Here is a 21,320-nt window from a genome sequence, read left to right as displayed (position 1 = left end):
CTGTTACCTAAAACAGAGGCTGAGGCTCAAGGCCAGGAGGGGAGAAGGCCCCAAGAACCCTTCCAGCATCCATCAGCCATCACTGGCGTCTTCCACTCGCCAGACTCAGCCTCAGACCTTTCTGACAATGCCCCGAGTTGGGCCAGTGGAAAAGGCCTCACTCAGCCCCGTGGCCAGAGATGGGAACCAGGTGCACAGTGTCCCCTCGGGCTCTGGTCCCTCCGAGGCACTCCTTATCTCCAGCAGGCTTCTTAACGTTCTGGAGTAGGGAGACATCGTTAGGATCCCTCTGCGTGGACGCCAGACCGTGGCCACCAGACCGTGGCCATATCACAACTGTTCAGGCAGTAAAGGAGGGGAGGCAGGCGGAAGCTCCGGACATGACTTGGGCCTTGTGAGCCTGAACCCATGGGAAGGCACACATCTGACCCTCCTCTGCTGTTTACTTTGTGAGATCGAGAGGCCCCTGGGAACCCATCTCTCTGATGAGGATAATCCTCCTGTGTCATCCATAAATAGGGCAGCCCAAGCCTCTGCTCACTGCTCTTTTCACACCTACATTTCTTTCCAGTTGGCACCCCCTGCCCTGGGCGTCTGACACCTGGAACAAGTGAAAATTGAACTGGCTCAAAAAAGCCCCACAAATCTGGATTGCTTATTACAATCTCCCTTTGACGGTCCCTGGCGGGTGCCTCCTTCAGTCCATGGTCCTGCTCACAGTGATGGGAAGTGAGGGGGCAGGCAGAATGCCCAGTACTGGAGGTCTGACCTTGGGAACTCTCTCAATGGTTTCTTCCTGTGGCTCTGAGCAATCCAAGCTGTCGGATAACCAATTATCACATCCACGCAAGTCATTTCAGAGGGCAGAAATTTGTGTGTGTGTGTGTGTATGTGTGTGCATGGCAAAACTGAAAAATAAATATAGGTCACACTCTTCGTTCCCATGACTCAGAGCTGGTCAGTAAGTTGGAGTCCCAGAATCTCAGCATTAGAAAGGGTCACAGAAATGCCACTCCTTACTAAGCCAAAGGCTCTCCTACAATATCCCACTCACAGCCTTTGGTCGCCATCACCACTTCCTTATTAATTTCAGTTTGGAACAGTGGGGAAAATGGGCTCGGGAGTCAGCACCTGGTTTCAAATTCTGACTCTAATGCTGACCATCAATCAGTTGAACTTCCCCCACCTCAGTTTCTTCATTTGTAAAGTGGGGGCTTGGCCTAGCCAGCCTGAGGTCCCTTCTGCCTCTAGATGGAGGACAATGTTTTTCAATCAGCTGCTAATTGTGTTCCTTCCAAGAGCTTCCAGCCTGCATTTACCAGCACATCTCATTTGACTGAATTAGTTCAGGGAAAAAAACCCAGCGTTTTAGTCTTTTTTTTTTTTTGGTGAGGCAATCAGGGTTAAGTGACTTGCCCAGGGCCACACGACTACTAAGTGTCAAATGTCTGAGGCTAGATTTGAACTCAGCTCCTCCTGACTCTAGGGCCAGTGCTCTATCCACTGTGCCACCTAGCTGCCCTAGTATTTTAGTCTTAAAGCAACACCACACCTGATTGTTTTCGTGGTTAAGTAGGTATGGTGATGTCATGGGTTGGGAATGACAAAAGTGTCTTCACAAAAAGTTATTTACCCCCCTGAGAAGGGCCTGTTGTTGTCATGTGAAGGAAAGAACCAGGCTCACAGAGGGCTGAATGAATTGCTGGAGCCAGAGTTAATTAGTAATGAAGTTCAGATTAGAATTCAAGGCTCTTGGAAAATCCGGGTGAGGAGGTTAGAAACGAAACAAACCAAGCCCATGTGTGTGCGCACGTGTGAGCACGAGTGTGTATATTTGTGTGGGTGGGTGTGTGCAGGGTGTGTACATGTGTATATGTGTGTGTGTGTGTATAATGTGTGTTTATATGGTATGTATGTGTGGTATATGTGTGAAGTACGTTTATGTGTATGTATGTGTGTAAATGTAGTGTATGTGCATGTTAAAGATTACCAAGATAACTGGTTTTGAGCTGGAGACTTTCTTGACCAACAGCACAAGTATGAGCTGAGACATAAGCCACGTGTGGAGGTCTCCGTCCCCTGGGAGGGCTCCCAGGGAACTGCATTTTGACTAGAAAGAAGCAGTGTGATCAAAGAGATGGTGAGGGAGACACCTTCAGAGAGATGAAGCCACTGGGTGCTGGGCACGTTGTGGATTCTAGAGCTCAGACCAGAGCATGATGGATTCACACACAGAATCCTTTTCAGCAAATCCATTCAGAGGGGGTGAGATGAGAAGACATCAGCCTGTCTCCTAACTGCAAGCCTCTTGCCTCAAGCCTCTCTGATTTTGGCCAGACTGGTCCTCGGAGGACAGACCCTGAACCTTGGGCAGGCCATCAAGGCTAATGCCTTTATTTCACAAATGAGAAGAACCTGAATTTTTGCCGGGAAGTGAGGGGACTGGCCCAAAGTCACCAGGTGCTGTGCAGTGAAGCCGCCTTCATTCTGGGGCAGGAGTTTAAGCTGAGCTGGATAACTTGTCTGGGGATGGTAGAGAGGCTTCCTGCTCAGGGACAGATTGGGCCAGGCAGCCCCAGAGGCCCTGATGGACTCCCACCTCAGAGACTTCTTTGGTGCATAACACACTGAGGTGGTCCTCTGTTTCCTACTTTGTAAAATGTCAGACTCAATGACCCCTGGTTCCTTCCAGCACGGCGTCTGCAATCCCACGAGAACCAGTTTGGTGCCAGACCTGGAGTCTCTGATGCCTCTGATGATTAAAAACCGTATGACCCTGCACAAGTTAGTTAATATCTGTGAGCCTCAGTTTCACCATCTGTCCAGTGGGGACAAAAATGCTCATAGCCTTCACCTTTCTGGGTTATTATGATCTACAGAGGACAGAATGTGTGTAATGTACCTTGCATATGCAAACATGCTGCATAAATGGCAGACCCCAAAGCCTCCAGAAACCAGGGCCCTTCTTTTTATTAGGACCTTCTATTTCCCTTGTGCCGTTTCAATGTCAGGAGAAAGTTTGGAAGGACTCCAACATATTGAGTGGACCCCCTCTGGTGAAATCATGGGAGGGCATTGGCCAGAGGTGCAGAAGGCAGTGAGCAAAGCTGACCATCAACCTCCATCGTTGGAGAGAATCCCCATGTAGATATCGTCACTGAGCCCTGGGTGCATTGGACTAGAAATGTCAGTTATTCTTTGGGGGTCTCCATCCTCCAGCAGAGCAGGTCCCCTCCTGTCCAGGCATTAGCAGAGGGCTGTGGGGGAGGCTTTTAGCTGTCCAGTTGCAGGTTGCCAAAATAGCATTCAGGAAACTCTATCTAAGCCTGCACAGAGATAGAGCCTCTTCTCACTCCCAAGAAGAGAGCGTTAAGTGCTTACGTGGCCGTGTGTCAGGATTGGACGCCACTTCTGATGAAAAATTGATAAATGGCCCCATTCTAAGAGCAATGGCTTGCCCTTGAGAGAGCAGGCTGGGGACGTGCTCTTCTCCCACCTGTACAGCTGCTCTGGGGTCCAAGTCCTGGCCATTGAAGGCTTTCCTTGTCTGGACACCCCCTCTCCCCAAGGCATTTAACCCATTTAATCTTGAGGCAACGTAAGACACAGGCCAGCAGACTCTGAAGGGCTTGGGAAGATCCCTTGGCTTTCCTGGCTGAAATGTACTGGGCCACCCCCCTCCCTGCCCCGCTGGGGTCAGCCTTGTCTGAGCAGAGGCTCTGGGAAGCATTCAACATCCAGGCATCCTTTCACGCATCTGACAGCCTCTTTGAGGGGCTCCGGTGGGAGATGGGACCTGGACTTACTGGCTTGTCTTTGATCTGCCTGCTCCAGTGCGTTCCAGCCCAGCACCTGCTCCAGCACCTTTCCACTCCTTTGATGTGAAAGGATCCACTTTCACACGGGCCCCTGTGGGTCAAGGACCCTGTAGATGTGGCCCAAGGACAAAGTTCTCCAATCTAAGAGCCAAGGGACCTGCTTGGGCCAAGTGGCAGCCCTGTGCTCCCCCAAACAAAGGGGAGGGCAACCCAAGGAGTCTTCACTGCTTTGTGGGTGCACCCAGTGCAGGAGACAGTGAAGGAAAGGAAAAGGTCCTTCCTCTGCCCCTTCACTGGGGAAGCTGGGTTTTGCAATAGACAGATTCTGTGTGACGGAGTGCAGAGACCTCCCTGGGGTGTGTGACCTCACGGTACAGCATGTGTGCAATGAGTGTTCACCCACCCGGGCTTCCCAGCTTATTTTCACCATCTGGCACAAATTCAGCGTGGCCAGCCTGTGATTAGGCAGCCCGGAGGTGGTGGTGGTGATGATGATGATGATGATGATACCAGTGACAATATTACTTTCCCCTAGTACTTTAAGGTTTGCAAAGCCCTTTGCATACATTATCCCATTCAACCTTTCACCTAACCCTGTGTGATGAATGGGAATATTCTCATTTAACAGGTGAGTAAACTGAGGCTCAAAGTGGTACATTAGCTTGCCCAGGTCCCCACCTTGTAACTGTCTGAGGTGAAGCCGGAAGAAACTCTGCACCTCGGACCTTGAGGGGTGGGAGGAAATAGTGAAGGAATGGCCTCCTTCCTTGGCTGTGGAAGTATTAGGGAGGTTTGGGGGATGACAGGATATTTACCTGCTTTTTTTTCTGGATGGGTTGTGGCTTTTTTTTTTTTGGTGGAGGATAGGAGTAGAAGAAGAAGGGAACACCGTTTGTTTGAGTCCTTTCTTCCCTGCTCATGGCTCAAACACCTATTTACAACATTCTGGGGGAGGGGAGAGTCGAGCGGTCCCCTAGATTTCCATCCTGCCCCAGGATGGAAGCTGAAGGGCTGTGTTGCGTTCTTCAGAAGCCTTTCTTACCTCAACATTCTAAGGGCCCATGACATGGCGGGCACGGGCCTCTCACCCCAAGAGCTAGCTTGTTGCCCTCTGTGTCTTTCTTGATGGTTTACGTGAGCTACTGTGGCCACAGGGCTCATCACTCTGGGACCAACTGGTTATTGAGTCCCCCCCAAGCTCGCTAAGTTCTCAGGTCACCCACGGAAGGTGCGTCACTGGCTCCATGCCTGGAGCCTTTTGGATTTGCAGAACCAACAACGATTTGTGCTTCCTAGGCATGGCCCTTGAGACCCCCGTTCTCGACACAGCACACGCAATGAGGCATCAGAGGAGACTGTGAGCACATAGGTTCTTTCATACTCCTTCATTTGGAGCTTTCATCTCATTCATGTGGGACTTCCCACCGGTGGTGTAAACCAGGATTCATCCATGTCTTCTCCCTTCTCAGAGCTTTGCTCTTATAAATTCAGTGTATATTCATGCCTGGTGTATACAGTGGGTGCTCAACAAATGTCTGTTGGTTGATAATCTCTTGTGCTCATCATGTGTCTTCCTATTGCCAGTTGGGTTGTCCGCCACGTTGATTCCTTGAGATCCTAGGGTTCAGGATGTGGAGCCGTTTCACATCATCCGTAAGATCCAGGAGCTGATCAAGAAGGGATTCAGTGCCTTCCTTCCTCGTAGAAAGTCCTATGGACCCAAAGCTTCCTTTCATCCCTCCCTCATCAGGCCACCAGAACTCGAGCATCCTTTTAACTTGGATCTCCTCACTCAGGGCTCAGAAAGTAGAAGTTGCCAAGAGGATTTAATTGGATCCCCGGCTGAGCAGAGATTCATTCTCTGCCCGGTTTCCAGCCTGTACCAGGAAGTGCATCATTGGAATTCTCACAAGCCAGCCCTGTTGTTTCCCAGTGGAGGATGTGAGGGACCTATCCCTTGCTGCTCCTGACTTCTGATGCTTCTTTTCTATGGCAATAGGACATAGAGAGAAGGAGAGGGGGATAGTGGATAGAAGGCTGACCTCAGAGTCAGGGAGACCTGGGTTCAGTTCCCGTACCTGCCACCTCCTTGTGCCATGGCCCTGAGTAAATTGCCTCATCTGGGGCCTCCAGGCCCTCTACTGTAGAAAATCTGCATTGGTCAAGGCGTTTCTTCACCAGGAGATCCTTATACCATTGAAATCACAGGTCCAGACCCAAAACAGATCCCTGATCCATCAGCCCAGAGGAAGCCTCAGAATTTTCTGACTCACAATGTGTCTCTGTGTGTATTCTCTGCCTGCCTGGATGAAGGTTGGATGGTGGGCAGCTGGCGCTTTATTTTCCTCCGAAATGAGCCATTGTCAGATCTTCAGAACCCACTTAAATGCTTTGCTCTACCTCTAGCCAGGGATTCTTACCTTTTTTCATGCCACAGCCCCCTTTAAAGTAGTCTGGATCCCTTCTCAGTGTGGTGTTTGTAAATAACTGAAGGAAATACTAAATTTCAGTTGGAGACTAGTATAAAGATGTTGCTTTTCCCACCCAACTTTGTGGACCCCCTGAACTCTATCCACAGATCCTGGGGGGGGGCAGAGACCCCCACATTGAGCCCTCAGCTCCCACTGCTTACTCCAGGTCCTTGACTCGTCTCCCTGCCTGGCACCCCTGCCCAGCTCCAGTGTGATCTCAGTACCCACCAGGCAGCAGGCCAAACCAGTGCTTGGCAGGGAGGTTAGAGTCAGACCCCTTAAAGGCACAGAAGGATTCAGTGTGGTCTAAAGTCATTCTTCCCAGGATATCTGTGAGGAAGTGCTGGATTTGGAATCAGAGAACGGGGTTCAAATCCTGGCTCCACCGTGTGACATCAGGCAAGTCCCTTTTTCTCTCTAGGCCTCAGTTTCCTTATCTGTAAAATGAGAGCATTGAACTCCATGACTCTCAAGTCCCTTCCAACTCTAAGTCCATGATTTGTGGTATACAAAGAAAAAAATGAATTTCTTTCCGTTAGAGGGATGTTGACAACCAAAGAATTCATCCTGTCTGGGTCGAACGATGATCTGTTCTAACTGGTTTGTTGACATCGCTGAGATACTGTGGGCCTCAAAGAAGAGGAGAATCATCTCAGGTCAAGCCCACACTTTCCATCAGGGCCCCCGAGGCACCCCCACTGAACCTTTTCCAGGTCAGATGTTCTGGGCCTTTCTGGTTTTCTGCGTGGAAGCTGTCCTCTGCCCTGGTGATTTATGTCTGCCTCCATGGGACGATCAAAAGTCACCCCCAGTAATTCTGTTACAGCTGTCTTACGCAGCCTTGAGGGGAATATTTATGCCCTTTGCTCTTTTGGCCTTTGGTCCTTTATTTTATAATTAGCAGAGGCTGCCCCTGAGGGAGCTAATGCCTTTCCTGGCTTTTGAATGTAATTCACCAACCGTTTCCTCTGGCTTAGCCTCTGGGGATCAGGCCCCTGTGCAGGGATCCCCAGGAGAGCCTCTTGGGCAAGGACCCAGGACGAGAGTGCAGGGGCAGCCTCCTTGCTGGACCGAAGTCACATCTGGCCGCAGACCCAACTCTCCGTGGTGTGGTTGTTCGAAGTGAGGTTTCTGAGCTGCCTGTTCAGCCTGGCGGCGAGGGCTGGGAAGAGAGACTGGGACATGGGGAGCTGTGTGAGGGGCGTCCGCTACAGAACCCTCTCCCTTCCTCCCGCCTCTTACAGAAGAGCTCCCCTTTAAAACACGGCTGCTACATTCAGTTTAGTTCGATAAGCATTTATTGTTTGTTTACGGTGTGGTAGCTAGAAGGCTGGCCTCCAAGTCAGGGAGACCCGAGTTCAAGTGCTGCCTCTGTCACACCCTGGCTTTGCCACCCAGGGCTAATCACCTCTCAGGGCTCTGGGCAACTCTTCAAGACTGTAAGTGGCAGAAAGGGCTTCGTTGATGGAGGGTGTTTCTATTACAGACAGTTCCCTCTATCAGTAAAATCAGAGATCTCGTCTCTGTGGACAAGATTTTATTAAGTGCCTTTGGTGTGCCAGGCTCTGTACTAGGCAGTATGCCCTCTATGTGCAGCTGTTTGCATACTCTCTCTCCATTAGATCACGAGGTTCTTAAGGGAGGAGCTATTTTTGTCTTTGTATGTGTCCCCAGCACTTAGCGCAGTGACTGGCATACAGTAGGCACTTAATAAAAGTTGATCTAACTTTCAAAAAGGCAAAAATGCCTTTACAGGAAAACATATAACATCTGGGAGCATGACACAGTGGATGGGGCACTGGACCAGGAATCCAGAAGACCTGAGTTCAAATCCCATTTTAAACACACCATGGCTCTGGGCAAGCCACCTCTGAGCTCTCTGAACCTCGGTTTCCTACTCTGCAGGAGCAGGATTTGATGGCCTCTGGTGCTGTTGAACTCCAAACCACAGCCCGGGATGGGAAGGCCAAAGGACAAGGTGTAGCTATCCCTGCACATCTATTGCCACTCATTCGGAGTCCACTGGGCATTTCCCCAGGACTGCTTCTTCAGCAGACATCCCCATAGTATAAGACAGGGCACCCAGGCTTCAAGGCTGAGGTTCAAAGACTTGGGTTTGATCATCTGGGTGACCAAGGGTCACTCATTTACCCCCTGGGACACTTGGTTTCTTCATCTGTAAAGTCGGATTAAGACCTGGGGTACCTCCTTAAGGGTACAGATTCCGGAAGGAAATAACATTCAGATTTCATTACTAAGGAAAGTATGTCCCAGCCAGGACCTGAGGCCATGGACAAGGCTTTGAAGCATCCTGGCTTCTCCTGGGGGAGGCTCCCACCTCCCAAGGGCTTGGGTTCCCTTGGTATCTGAGGGCCCTCCTAGCTTCAGAGAGCATCTCTCTTCAGCCTGGGACACCCAAGCACCCAGTCTGCCGAGGGCTTCCCAGAGCTCACCCGCAGGTCTAAGGAAATGGGTGGCTGTTCCTCTTCTCTGCCACAGATGTCCAGGTGGAGAAATTCAAGGCCACGGACCCAGTTTGTTTGAGCCCAGACATGTGGATCCCAGCATCGGGGCAGTGGAAAGAGTTTGGGAAAGAGCGCCTGCTCCTTGTTGCCTGTGCGACCTCCCTGGGCCTCAGTTTCCCTAGCTCTACAGGGAAGGGGTTGGACTGTGAATGGCCCTTCCAGCTTTCGATCAATAACCCTGGTGCTTCAGAGGCTTGCCCCAAATTTGCCTCTTTGCAATGACCATCTGTTGGTGTTCGTCCGTCGTCCTTGAAGAAGACCGTGACGTCAGGAAAGCGATGTCTGGACTTGCAAGTGAATTGGATTGAAGCGAGGCAGGGTTGTGCAAAGCCGCCAGCCTCACTCTCTCCTCCAGAGCCATCTGGGTCCAGTGGCGAGATATAGACCAGGACAACTGGAGACAGTCCCTGGATGCAGTGGGAGCCCTGGAGCCCCGAGCGTTATGCAACACTGACACCTTGTGGGGAAACTAGAACCAGCGGCCCATCTCTGCTGGCCCCTGGGCTCCCTCTCCAGACATTCTACCGGATGGATGGAGAAAAGTGGACCGGAAATGTGTACGAAAGAAGTACCAAATGAAAGGGCTCTTAGCACAGCGCCTGGCATGCAGCAGGTGCTTACTAAGTGATTACTGAGGTGGCACATAGATGCAGTGCCAGGCCTGGAGTCAGGAAGACCTGAGTTCAAATCTGGTCTCAGACACACACTAGTGTATCATCCTGGGCAAGTCACTATACCCCCTGTTACCTCAGTTTCCTTATCTGTAAAATGAAGATAATAATAGCACCTCCCTCCGAGGGCTGTTGTGAGGATGAGATGAGATAATAATTGTGAAGCACTTAGCATGATGCTGGGCACATAGTACATGCTATCTGCATGTTATTTAGTAGTAGTGCTGGGGGTGATGGTGGATGGGCTGTGGCGGACCAGACTGGGGGCGAGGTAGAGCACACGAGTCAGTCTTGGCTGGGATCATCCACCCATCGGCAGCAAAGCCTGGTACCTTGAGCAGTCCAGTATTCGAGGCTTGGAACTCGATCCTGGGTCTGCTTTTGCCGACCAGCACAATTTGATCTTAAAGATGAAGCATGAAAGTTCCTCTCCAGATGAAATTTCTCTGGGCTGTCGGAAAGCCACCCAGCCACACTGACTAAGGATGGAGGATGCATTCTAATTTCATTGTTATCGAGGGCTTATATTTTAAACACTGAGAAATGACCTCACCTTTCCTTTGAATAATGGAAGTTTCTTTCTGGTAAAGTCATCTCAATTTCCCAGAAAGGCCAGACACTGGGCATTGTAGGGGAGCCAAGTGTGGTGGGCTGCACTCGGGGTCTGTGCTCGGCATACCTTAGACAATGCTTCTTTATAGACTGAGCCCACACCTCGTTCTGCCCAGCACCCCAGAATGAGACCTTTCTAAAGTGGTATCCAATTCTATGTTAATAAACCTTCCAGGGAAAGTGACTTGTTTATGAAAGGGAGCCTTTGAAAAGGAGAACATGTTTCCCCGAAGTCCCAGGCAGGGGGCAGGGCCACAAAGGGCTCTTTCAGACACTGAAAACAGAATAGAAGCTTTAGGAACCAGCCTGGGTGGTGGCTTTCCCAATGCAAAATCCTACCTTTTGTTCAACATTTACCTTGCTCTAAAGACCTGGACAGAGACTGTAAAGGCATGCTCACAGTCCTTCTGACTTCCAGCTTCAGCTCTCAGGCTGATAAAAGGGAACAGATCTTAAATGCACTTTGCGAATCAGAAAACTGAAGCAGCAAGAAATTATCAATTTTGTGAATTCATCATATCAAAGGTGTTTGGATCTCGGCTTTGTTCCACCTACTAGACTCTCTTGGTAACCTAGTTATTATCTCTGCATCAGTTAGTCACAGGTCTCTAGATCCAGCCCTAACCTCTCTCTAGAATTTCAATACTGCATTATCTGTGTGACATTTCAAATGACATGTCCCACAGGCATCCCAAAGTCAGTATGTTGAAAATAGAAGCCATTACTTTTTTGCCCAAATTCCACCCACCCTGCTTCTGAACTTTCCTGTTTCTCTTGAAGACATTGATACACACTCTACCAGGTCCATAAGCTCAGGGTCGTCTTTGGCTCCTGACTCTGCCTAATCCCATGTATCCAATCAGCTTCCAAGTTGTATTGATTTTGCTTCCATAACATCTCTCCCATCATTCTTCTTTGTACTCATATAGCTAGTAACCACCCTAGTTGAGACCTTCATCACATCTTAGCTGGGCTGTTGCACAATCTTCTAAGCAATTTCCTGTGTCAAGTTTTTCCTCATGCCAATCCAGACTGCCATGCCATCCATCCCTGCCAAATGTTTGTCCTAAGTACACGTTACTGCCCTACTCAACAAACTCCCCTAGCTCCCTATTGCCTCTAGAATCAAACTCAGTCCTTCTATTTGGCATTTAAAGACCTTCCTAGCATGGCTACCATCTACCTTTTTGAGCCTTACTATACATTATTTCCTTTCACACATTCTACAGTCCGGCCAAACAGGCCTTCTTACTGTCTCTGATACATGACACTCCATTTCCCACCGCCATGTTTTTGCCTTCCTAGAGTGTACTCCATGCTCACCTGAGACTCTTAGAATCCCTAGCTTCCTTCAGGGTTCAGCTGAAATACAGTCTTGTACATGGCTTTTCCTCATCCTCCCATTACCCCACCCCACCCCCAGCCAAGCTAGTAATGAGGTCCCTAATAAGGTCACCAGACTAGATCAAGCTGATGTTCTCAATATAATTTGGCTAGATTTTAGCAAAAGATTTCCTAAAGAGGCTCAAGTCCATCTTATCAATGAGATGGAGAGGTGGGGACAAGACACTTAAGTCCAGTGGAAGGGAAAGCTTAACAAGCAGACTGGTAGATTGGGCTGCCTTGGAGAGCTGCCAATGATGAAGCTCTTCCCAGAGGCCTTCAGGCCAAGGCTAGCTGGATGACCAATTGCTGATAGGGTTCTGTCTCAAGCTCAGATTAGACCGGATGACTTCTTTGTTCCTTTCCAACTCTGGGCATCTGCTCTTCTGTAAAGTGGGCAACCCTACAATAGGTCATTCGCATTTTGCAGAGTCTTAGAGAGGCTGTGGTGACTTGCCCATGGTTACCCAGCTAGTCAATGCCGGAGCTGAGATTTGAATCCAGGGCTCCCCTGATCAAATCAAACACTCTATGTTCTTCTGTTGGAGAGCTCTTTTTGTCATCCTGAGGGGGTGTGAAAGAAAAGGGTGAGGGGATTTGCAGTCCTCTGTACAGCACCAAGAGGCTGAGAGGAGTGGGTGTAATGGGGCAGTAAGGAGGCAGGCTTGGCTTCACCTCACTTCGCTAGCAGCTCTTTCATTTTCTCAGAATCCAAGGGTGCAGTTCAGTGCGGGGAGATGAGAGCATCTGATGGGGGAATGACATTCCTCCCTCGTTTCCTTTTCCCAGCCTCATCACTCGTCTGCTCTTGGCCGGAGAGAGAGAGTGGATCAAGGCCAGTCGGGGTCCTGGAAGACTGATAACTCTGAACTTTTTTGTGGTCTTTGACATGGAAGGTTTGGGTGAGTGCCAGGTCGTTAGCGTACATCAACCACTTTGTTTTCCCATTGACTTATTGCCCTTCTGGGAGCAATTAGAAAGCCCAGCTATGAGCTCGGTCACCTTCTCCGGCTCTGACTTCACATCAGACATGGATGTGAGAAATGTGCTGGGAAATACACTCTCCTGTATGAAGGGGGAAGTGGTGGATGTTGGGGTCACCGAGCCACACCTGTTCCTAGAATGAAGAAATATTTTAATCACCCTAAAACAAAAATCCCTGGTTACTGTATGCTGGACAGGAAATAATACGTAATAATAACTTTTTTATTGCACTATGCAAATAGTAATCTCATTTTATCCTCATAACAATCCTGGGAGGTAGGTGCTGTTATTATCCTGTCTTACAGATGAGGAGTCTAAAACAGGCAGCAGTAAGCTGGCTTGCCCAGTCTCAGGGCTAGTGAATATCTGAGGTTGGATTTGAACTAGGTCTTCCTGACTTCAGGTCCAGCTCATTATCTAATGAGCGACCTGGCTGCCTGGGCTGATAATGTACCTGGTAGGGTGAAGGCATGCTAATAGGGGCTTGTTGTCCGTGCCTAGAATCCCAGCATTTCAGATCTGGAAGGGCCTGAGGGGACCACCTGGTCCAGGATCCCCTGCTAACAATTGATCACTTGATCTTGAGGATTTCCAGGGAGGGGGCACTCTGCTCTGAGCATTCAAGTTTTCCCAGAAATCAAGTCTAATCTGCTCCTTTGTAACTCCCCCCACCACACTCCCAGCTCTGCCCTCAGAGGTCAAGAACAATATGCTTGTTGCCCCAAAATAACTTTGTAAGTCTTCTTTAAGCTAAATGTGCTCAGTTCCTCCCCCTGTCTTTATACGGTGTGGTTCTGAAGTCCTCGCCAACCTGGATGCCCTCATGTGGATGCTTTCCTCCCTGTCAATGCCACCATCCCTCCAACAAGGGCAGAGGACAACATGATGGCCATTATCTCTTCTTTATTCCTGGAATCATTCTGTATTTGCTGCCTTTGATTCATGGCTGTGCTGGGGCAAGGAGGGTCTCACCAGGCTCAGCTGCCAATAAACTCTTGCATGAACTCTTGTTTCTCAACTTGTAGGGTAATTTGGACCTTTAGACACTCACAAGGTCAGAACCTCACTGGTTATGTCTCCAGAACTCCTTCACCTAAGGCAGGGGAAAATAGAACATAGAAAGTCAGAAGCATCAGAAGGGCCATGCACCAAGGGCTCCATGTCAACTCAGGTGGCAATACTGGTCCCCTGACGCTCTCTGCACCTACTGGTTTAAGACAGTCACAGCCTCCTCTCTCCGAAGTAGCCAGACAGGAAAGAGAACCTGCATCTGCTGGTGGGGGCCCTTTGGAGTGAATGCTCAGTTCCAGCACAGGAACTACTCCTGGCATGCCTGGTGTCCATGGAGGAGACTGATGTGGCTGAGCGCTCTGCACATGCATAAAGATGAGTCATTTTGGAGTAGAAGCGGCAGGGAACCAGAGCAGACCCAGGATAGGGAGGAGTCTTTGAGTGGACTCTTGAAGGGAACTAGGTAGGGGTTCCCAGGAAGTGGAGGTGACAGCTGTGGGCATTCACAATGTGCCCTCATTTCTCAAAGGCTGCAGCTGTCTTTGAGGGTGCTGGCCTCTTACTGGCTCCAAAGAGCATCGTTTGGCTTTGCCACTTGTTTCTTTCTTTTTCTTCTTTTCTTTCTCTCTTTCTGAACAAATGTTTTCCTCCAAAGCAAGCATGGTGAAAACACAATGACTGCTGTGTTGGTGATTTGGGACCCTGCCCAATTCTTCTCTCTAAGTTGGATTCCATTCCAGTCTGGGTGTTTTATTTGTAGACCTTTCTGTATTTATGTTCTCAGCTGTAAGAGGTAAGTAAATGGAGAGTGTTAAATGACTCTCCATTTAAGCTCCAATAAGACATCTCCCTAAGTGAATTCAGGGTTGACGGATGGTCCTCCTGTGGAGACCAAAGTCTTTGAGATTCCCTGTGGAACTTTTAGTCATCCTGCGTCTCAACCATATTTCACGTGAATTTAGAGCCTAAGAATTTAAGGTCAGATGTAGGATCTCAGGGCCATGTGGGGTTCCAGCACCTCCGCCACATGGACGGTCATAACAACAGATGATGTTGGCAGAGTGTTTTAGAGTTTAGGCAGTTCTAGGAAGAGACATGCGCCATCTTACTGAATCCTCACAATGGAAAACAAGAGTAGATTTGCCTGGTTCTGACTTTGCTTCTTTTTCCTCTACCAAAGACAATGATGTTAAACTGGAAAGATGTTAAACGAGTCAATCAGCCATCAAGAATTTATTAAGCACCTCCTATGTGCCAGGCACTGTGCTAACACTGAGGATAACAAGAAAGGCAAAAACAAGAAACAAAAACAAACCATGTCCCTTGACCCTCAGGAGCTCACATATACAATATATATGCACCCTGCATATATATATACACACATACATACATACATATGTGTGTGTGTATACATTCATGCACACACACACACACACACACATATATATATGTGCACATGTGTGTGCACATGTATATGTCAGGAAGATTTACGAGACCCTTATGGTATGGCTCCCTCTGATCTTTAAGGGGGCCCTCCTCTGCACATGATTAGTATTTGATTCCACTAAACCTTTTCTCCCACAATGAAGCTAATAACACTAGGACATTTTCCTTTCTCCTTTTTCTTCCCTGAAGAGGAGGGACCTCCGTAATGACAGAGAAGGCCATATCACAAGGGTCCTGTCAGCCTCCTGACCAATTTTGAGCCTGCAGGAGGTCTGGTAGTTCCATCAGTCTAGGAACATGCATCTCCTTCACCTTGTCTTTCCCCTTTCCTACCCTCTGGATATTGACCAACACCTGTAGATCCCCTGCTTCCATCCTCCTGTTTGGCCCGTCTACTCCAGCTCCTTTCTTTTCTTTTCATGTGGCAGACTTCTCACTTCCTAAGATAGCTACTCTCAGGAGTCTACCTTTCTCCCAGATCCACCCTCTCATAACCAGGAAGTATGGCTCTCATTTAGAAGGCTCTGCAGTCTCTGGTCCTATTCCTTACTTAATGCCAGTCATTCACAGACAGAATCGTAACTGACAGATCTGGGGCATGTAGCTCTACTTCCTTACTGTAATTCATGATGTGAAAATAACGCAGTAATTAAAATTATTGAGCTGGGCAGAAATAAACAGTAAGCAACAACAATAATTACAATATTCATATAGCACATTAAGGTTTACAAAGCACTTTATATATATATATACACACACACACACACACACACACACACATATATATCTATATATATGTGTCTATCTATCTATCTATCTATATATCTTGTTTGATCCCCACAATAACCTTGTGGGGTAGGTGCTATAATTATCTCCATTTTGCAATTGGAGAAACTGAGGCTGGGTGAATGATGGGATTGCCCAGGTTTATGCAGCTCGTGAGTGTCTAAGGCAAGAATGAGTCTCAGGTCTTCTGGCCTCCAAGCACAGCGCTTTCTCCTCTTCACCCCTTTTCTACCTTCGGGAAAGATCCAAACCGTTTACCAGAGAAAGTCAAGGACAGCCCACCCTCAAGTGATGGCAGAAAGGAGGGAGCAGCAGGGAAGAGGCTAAGAGATGGCCTGCAGAAAGCCAAGAAGAGGAAGTGCACCCTCTGGTGGCTACCCGTTGGGATATTCTTTTTTCTTATTGAATGCTAAGCTCAGTTATCTCTAGGCTGCTCTAGCACATGATGTCAGTGCCCTTTAAATATCAGTGCTCCACAGAGAAGCACCATTCTCTCTGCCTTAGTTATGGCTTGGTTCACAGAGTAGAGTGAAGCCTTCACTTACTAAGAAGAATGGGGGGAAATGAAGCACGAGAATACTCCCACACTGCCCAGTTCAAGGCTGACTTAAAAAATGTTTTTTCCCCAGATAACAAGCATTTATTTTTTTCTCTTCTTTCAATATCTTCCCCCCTACTGGGGAAAATCAAACAAACAAATGAAAGCAAAACAAAATAAAACAAAATCCTTTTAACAAATATGTGTAGTCAAGCAAAATGATTTCCTACCTTGGCTATGTTGAAAAATCATCTCATCCTCACTTTTAATCCATCATCTCTCTGTCAGAGGAAAAGAATTCATATGTACCAAAGTATGTATAAATAGCTTTTTTTGTGGTATTAAAGTACTGGAAACGAAGGGGGTCCTTATCAGTTGGGAAAATAGTTGAACAAATTATGGTATAGGAATGGAATGGAATGTTATTGTGTTGTAAGAAATGATGAAAGGAGTGGTTTCAAAGTCTGCTTTTTAATTAAATTTTATTAAATAAATAAATTTATAAATTTACTTGTAAATAAATAAATAAATAAACGAATGAATAAATAAATGAATAAATAAATGAATGAATGAATGAATAAATTTAATTCAATAAATTCTGTTGGAGCTAGAAGAGCCCTAGCTTCAGAATGGAGCTGGTGCCATCTGTTCATAGATGAGCCTAGAGGGCTCAAGGGAGTCATCCCAGATACAGCCTTGAGCCTCCCATTCAGGGCTCTCACCATCTTGCTATCCATGGGACCACTTTGCAGGCTGGGAAAGGCTTAGGTTACTTAGGTTCATCCTTCATTTTTTCCACCTCTTTGGAAACTCAGGATTTTCCCTACTTGAGTTCTCATCAAGCTGGTGAAGATGGGAGGCAAGCATGCATTCTTGCCCGATGACTCCATGGGGCAGTGCCCCGGTTTGAGATACTCTCATCGTTTGTTCTCCCCTGAGTCTGCACCAAGGCTGTACAACAGCATCGAATCTTTGAGTTTCTCATGTCTTTTGAAGAGAATTTCAATTCCACTCAAAGGGAGGGTATGAAAAGTGAAGCCTTTTTCAAAATTATGAAAAGGAAACCAGAAAATAAACATGTCACCATACATCAAGAAAGAGATTTAATTACTTGGTGACCGAATATTCTATGAGGGGAAAAAAAATAAAAAAGAAATGTGTTTAATTGGCTGCTCTGATATTTTTGGGGGAACACGACCACCTAGTGGTCCAAGGACTCCAGCCGCAGGGATGTTGGAATCAGAGGCAAAGGGTCTGATAGACACCCTTAGTGTCTTTCCCACATCACAAGGTCTCACCTTGGGAAAGGATGTCTCAGTCTGGGGCGTGCACACCCGGCCTCCGCTTCGAGAAGACCTAGAGCGACCAGGAGCCCCTCACCACCCCAGGCAGCCCCGTCTACTTTGAGATTCCTCCGTCGTTAGGAGGTTTTTCTTAGTCCGAAGCTCAGATTCTCCTCTTTGCTACCACTGCTCATCGCTGCTGGTTCTGCCTTTCGCAGACAAACAGAATAAGTCTTTGGGAGGAGGCAGAGTGGTACATCTGGGAAGTGACAGAGCCAATATTCAGACCCAGAGTCCTTGACTCGAAATTCAGCATTTGTTTGTTTGTTTTTTCTTCTATAGCTCCATGAAATGGAAACAACCCCTTGGAGGTTCTTGAGCAAAGAATGGATGATTTTTTTGTCAGATATGTTATAATGGGGGTTCCTTTTGTGGATGGGTCAATTGTGTGCTTGAGAATAACTCTTTGAAATTCTCTTCAAGTGCCCAAAGGAATGTAGACTGATCTGGAAGAAACCTCAGAAGTCCTTCCAATTTGACAGATGAAGAAACTGAGGCTGTGGAGGTTGTTACTTGCCCGACGTCATACAGACAGTGAGCCTAAAAAATGGAATTTGACCCCAGGTCTTTTGACTCCAGAGCTAGGGTTCTTTCTACTGAGCTGTGCTGCTTCCTTCCCAATAATGTTATAGCTTTTGAGGGTTTGGCAGCTTAATTAATCAATTTAACCCCTTCATTTTACAGATAAGAAAGAACTCCAAGAGCAGTTAAGTGACCTGCTCAGTGGCATCCAGCTAATTGATGGCTGGGCCTCAGTGTTCTCACCACTATCCCAACATGTTTTTTGATTATTTAGTCAAAAATCAAGTCAAAAGTGTGGGAAGATCAGAGGGACACAAATCCTTTCCATGAAAGTTTGTGGTTGCTCTCGCATATTTTTCTTTGCTGTGGTTGTATATAATTCTTCCCTAATGGTTGATTCTTGCCAAAAAAGAAAAAAGAAAAAAATGCAATGCACTGATTGTTTTTCCCAGTGTTGGTAAGTTCCTAAAAGGTGGATACTGTATTTGATCTCTCAGCTTGAACACTGCCTAATGTACTGCGTACATTATCATTTCTCCACAAAAGGCTCCTGAGTCTGTCTAGCCAGCTCCAATCTCTCTCCTGGACTCTCTGGTCTAGCATCACCAACTGCCTTCTGGACATCTCTGAATGGGTGTCCTTGTAGGCATCTTGAATTCAGTATGTCCGGAATGGAGCACAGCCCATTTGCCCTCAGATCAACGCTTCTTCCAGTTTTTCTGTTGAAGGTGCCCACTGATGGTTTATATTTGTGATGTTCATCTTTGGCTCTCCCCTCTCCCCAAGCCCCTCCCACCCCACCACTGGTCATTTTCCAGATATTATTTACTCGTCCTCCACAATAGCTCTTGTGTCCTTCTCCTCTCTGTTCACCCACATGCAGCCTAGTTCAGGGTATAATTACCAATGGGTTAGACTATTGTCATGACCTCACAATTGATCTCTGGCTCCTTCTAATCCATCCTCCACAGCTGCCAAAGTGATTGGTTCACACCTCACCTCAATGAACTCCCTCCTTCTTGACTGTAGGATTGGGCATTCCTTCCCCAAAGACCAGTTCCTCACTTTTTTCAGGGGACAGAAAGAGGAGCAAGGTCTCTAAGATGTCTTCTAGTTTGAAGAATTGAATTTATTCTCTTTGATCACTGGGTAGGAACATTCATATCTCATAGGACTCTTAGCCCCACCTTCCCAATCCTTCCCACATCAACTCTTTGAAAGTGAAACAGTGTTCTCACTAGTTTTATTAATTCAACTGTATTGAATAAGCATTTATTAAATGCTTACTATGTGCCTGGCACTGTGCTAGATACTGGGGATACAGAGACAAAAAAAAGTCTCTGCCTTCAAGCAGCTTACATTCTCCTGGGGGATGGTGGTGGCAGTGAGCTCTCAAAATGTGTCTCCCTTGGCTGAGGGCCAATCTTAAATTCTCTTAAAAGGATTTGGGGACTGAGTGGTCAGAGCACACCATCAGTGCTCCATCTATTCAGGGTAATACTGTCTTCTTTGTCGATGGCATTCTTACAGGCTCTAGTGGCAACTTTAACATGAAAGTCATGTTCCTGGCTGGCTAGGCTTATGGAATAGAACTGCCACTAGATTTTCTTCACCTTTTCTGTGGGGAGGGAGAAGATAGAGGGTTGTGAAGGAGGAGGAAGCCAGGGAAGACTCAATAGCAGGTCTGAAGGATGCCTGGCTTCCGTCAAGCTCATCCTCCCAGAGCAGCTCTTTGGTGTTGCTAGCGAGATGCAGGGCTTTCTTTTCAGCCCTCTGCTTTCGGTGTGGAGATCACTTTACTTGGGAGAGACGCTAGTAGGGTACGCTGCTCCTCCTTAGCCTCTGCCCTAGCAGTGTAGCTGGAACACTTGGCCAAAAACAAAGGTTCTGTTACTTCTGCTCTGTGTACTTGCCTGAGTCTATCTGTCTGTTTGTGTCCATCTTATCTGTGTCTGACAAGGGTTCCTCTTGCCCTTCCAGAGTTGTAGGCATAATGGGCCACCACCCGGCTAGTGGTGGCAGTGCATATTACAGAGACACAGCCAGGGCACAGCTCTGGAAGATGGGAAGAGTTGGTAATAATCACAGGCCAAATGGGACCAAGGTAACATTACAGATTCTTCCTTTCTTTTCCAATCACCTGCCCAAAAGTCCTCTGCCACCTTTTAAAAAGTGGTTTTATTCCTATCCTTTGTTTTCCCATGACTGCACATTCTAATTTGGTCTTTTTGTGGGGGTCAATTTAATTCAATTCCACAAGCAGTCACTAAGAGCCTGTTATGTGCCCAGTTCTGGATTAGGTGCTGGAGATGATACAAAGGCAAAAAAGAATTTTCCTTTCCCTCAAGGGGCTTACATTCTACCAATGAGGGAAAAGTGTAGGGATTACAAACCATACTTGGGAAAGTGCCAAAAACTGGGTTCTCAGTTGAGGAGTTGGAGTAAGACATCTCCTGGCAGGTCAGAGGTGGTAGTGGAAAGACAGAAGAAAGTTTCCGTAGGTAGACAGCAGGGAGAGATGAGGGTTAGGAGAGGAGCTTGTGCTCTCCTGCCACATACTTAAGTCATTTCAGGAAGGACTGAAAGGGCCATCAGCACACTCTAAATTTGGTTACCCTGAACAAAGCCCTGGGCACCCGTCCTAATAACATTATGTTCATAAGAAAGGACATACTCTCCACTTTAATATAAAAATAAAATCAACTGTAGATTAGTAACCTAAGAGTTTTCTTTTAACTGATAAGGAAACTGAGGCCTGGAGACAATAAGGGACTTGTCCGAGGTTATACACTGTTAGTGGCCAAGCCAGGACTAGAAACCAGCTTCTAGGACCTGTCCTCTAGAGCCTTCATGGGGGCTGGCCTTGCCTGCCTTAAGCTAAGAACCTGGCAGAATTGGGGACAGTAGCCCTGGTCCATTTCCTGACCTTTTCTTGCTCATTAACGGGTCACTAGCATAGGAGATTTTAATATGAAGTGTGAAGGGAATTCCCCAGGCCTGGGCCATATTTATCACTACTTTCTCTGCAAGACTCTTTGGGATCATTTGTACCTTCTGTCCAAACCTCTCTTTTCTTGGGATCCCTATGGTGAATTCCCTTGTTGATAATATTGATTCTGTTTTGTCAGCTTTGCTTTCCTGACCTTGAACCCTGTTCTCCTGTGACTCTTGGCCTGGGAAGCCCTCTGGAGCTCCCTGGGCTTTGGTTCC

This window comes from Phascolarctos cinereus, unplaced genomic scaffold, assembly GCF_003287225.1.
Source record: "Phascolarctos cinereus isolate Bilbo 61053 unplaced genomic scaffold, phaCin_HiC Scaffold_1;HRSCAF=81, whole genome shotgun sequence".
Taxonomy (NCBI): Eukaryota; Metazoa; Chordata; class Mammalia; order Diprotodontia; family Phascolarctidae; genus Phascolarctos; species Phascolarctos cinereus.
Note: the sequence above shows the minus strand (reverse complement) of the source record.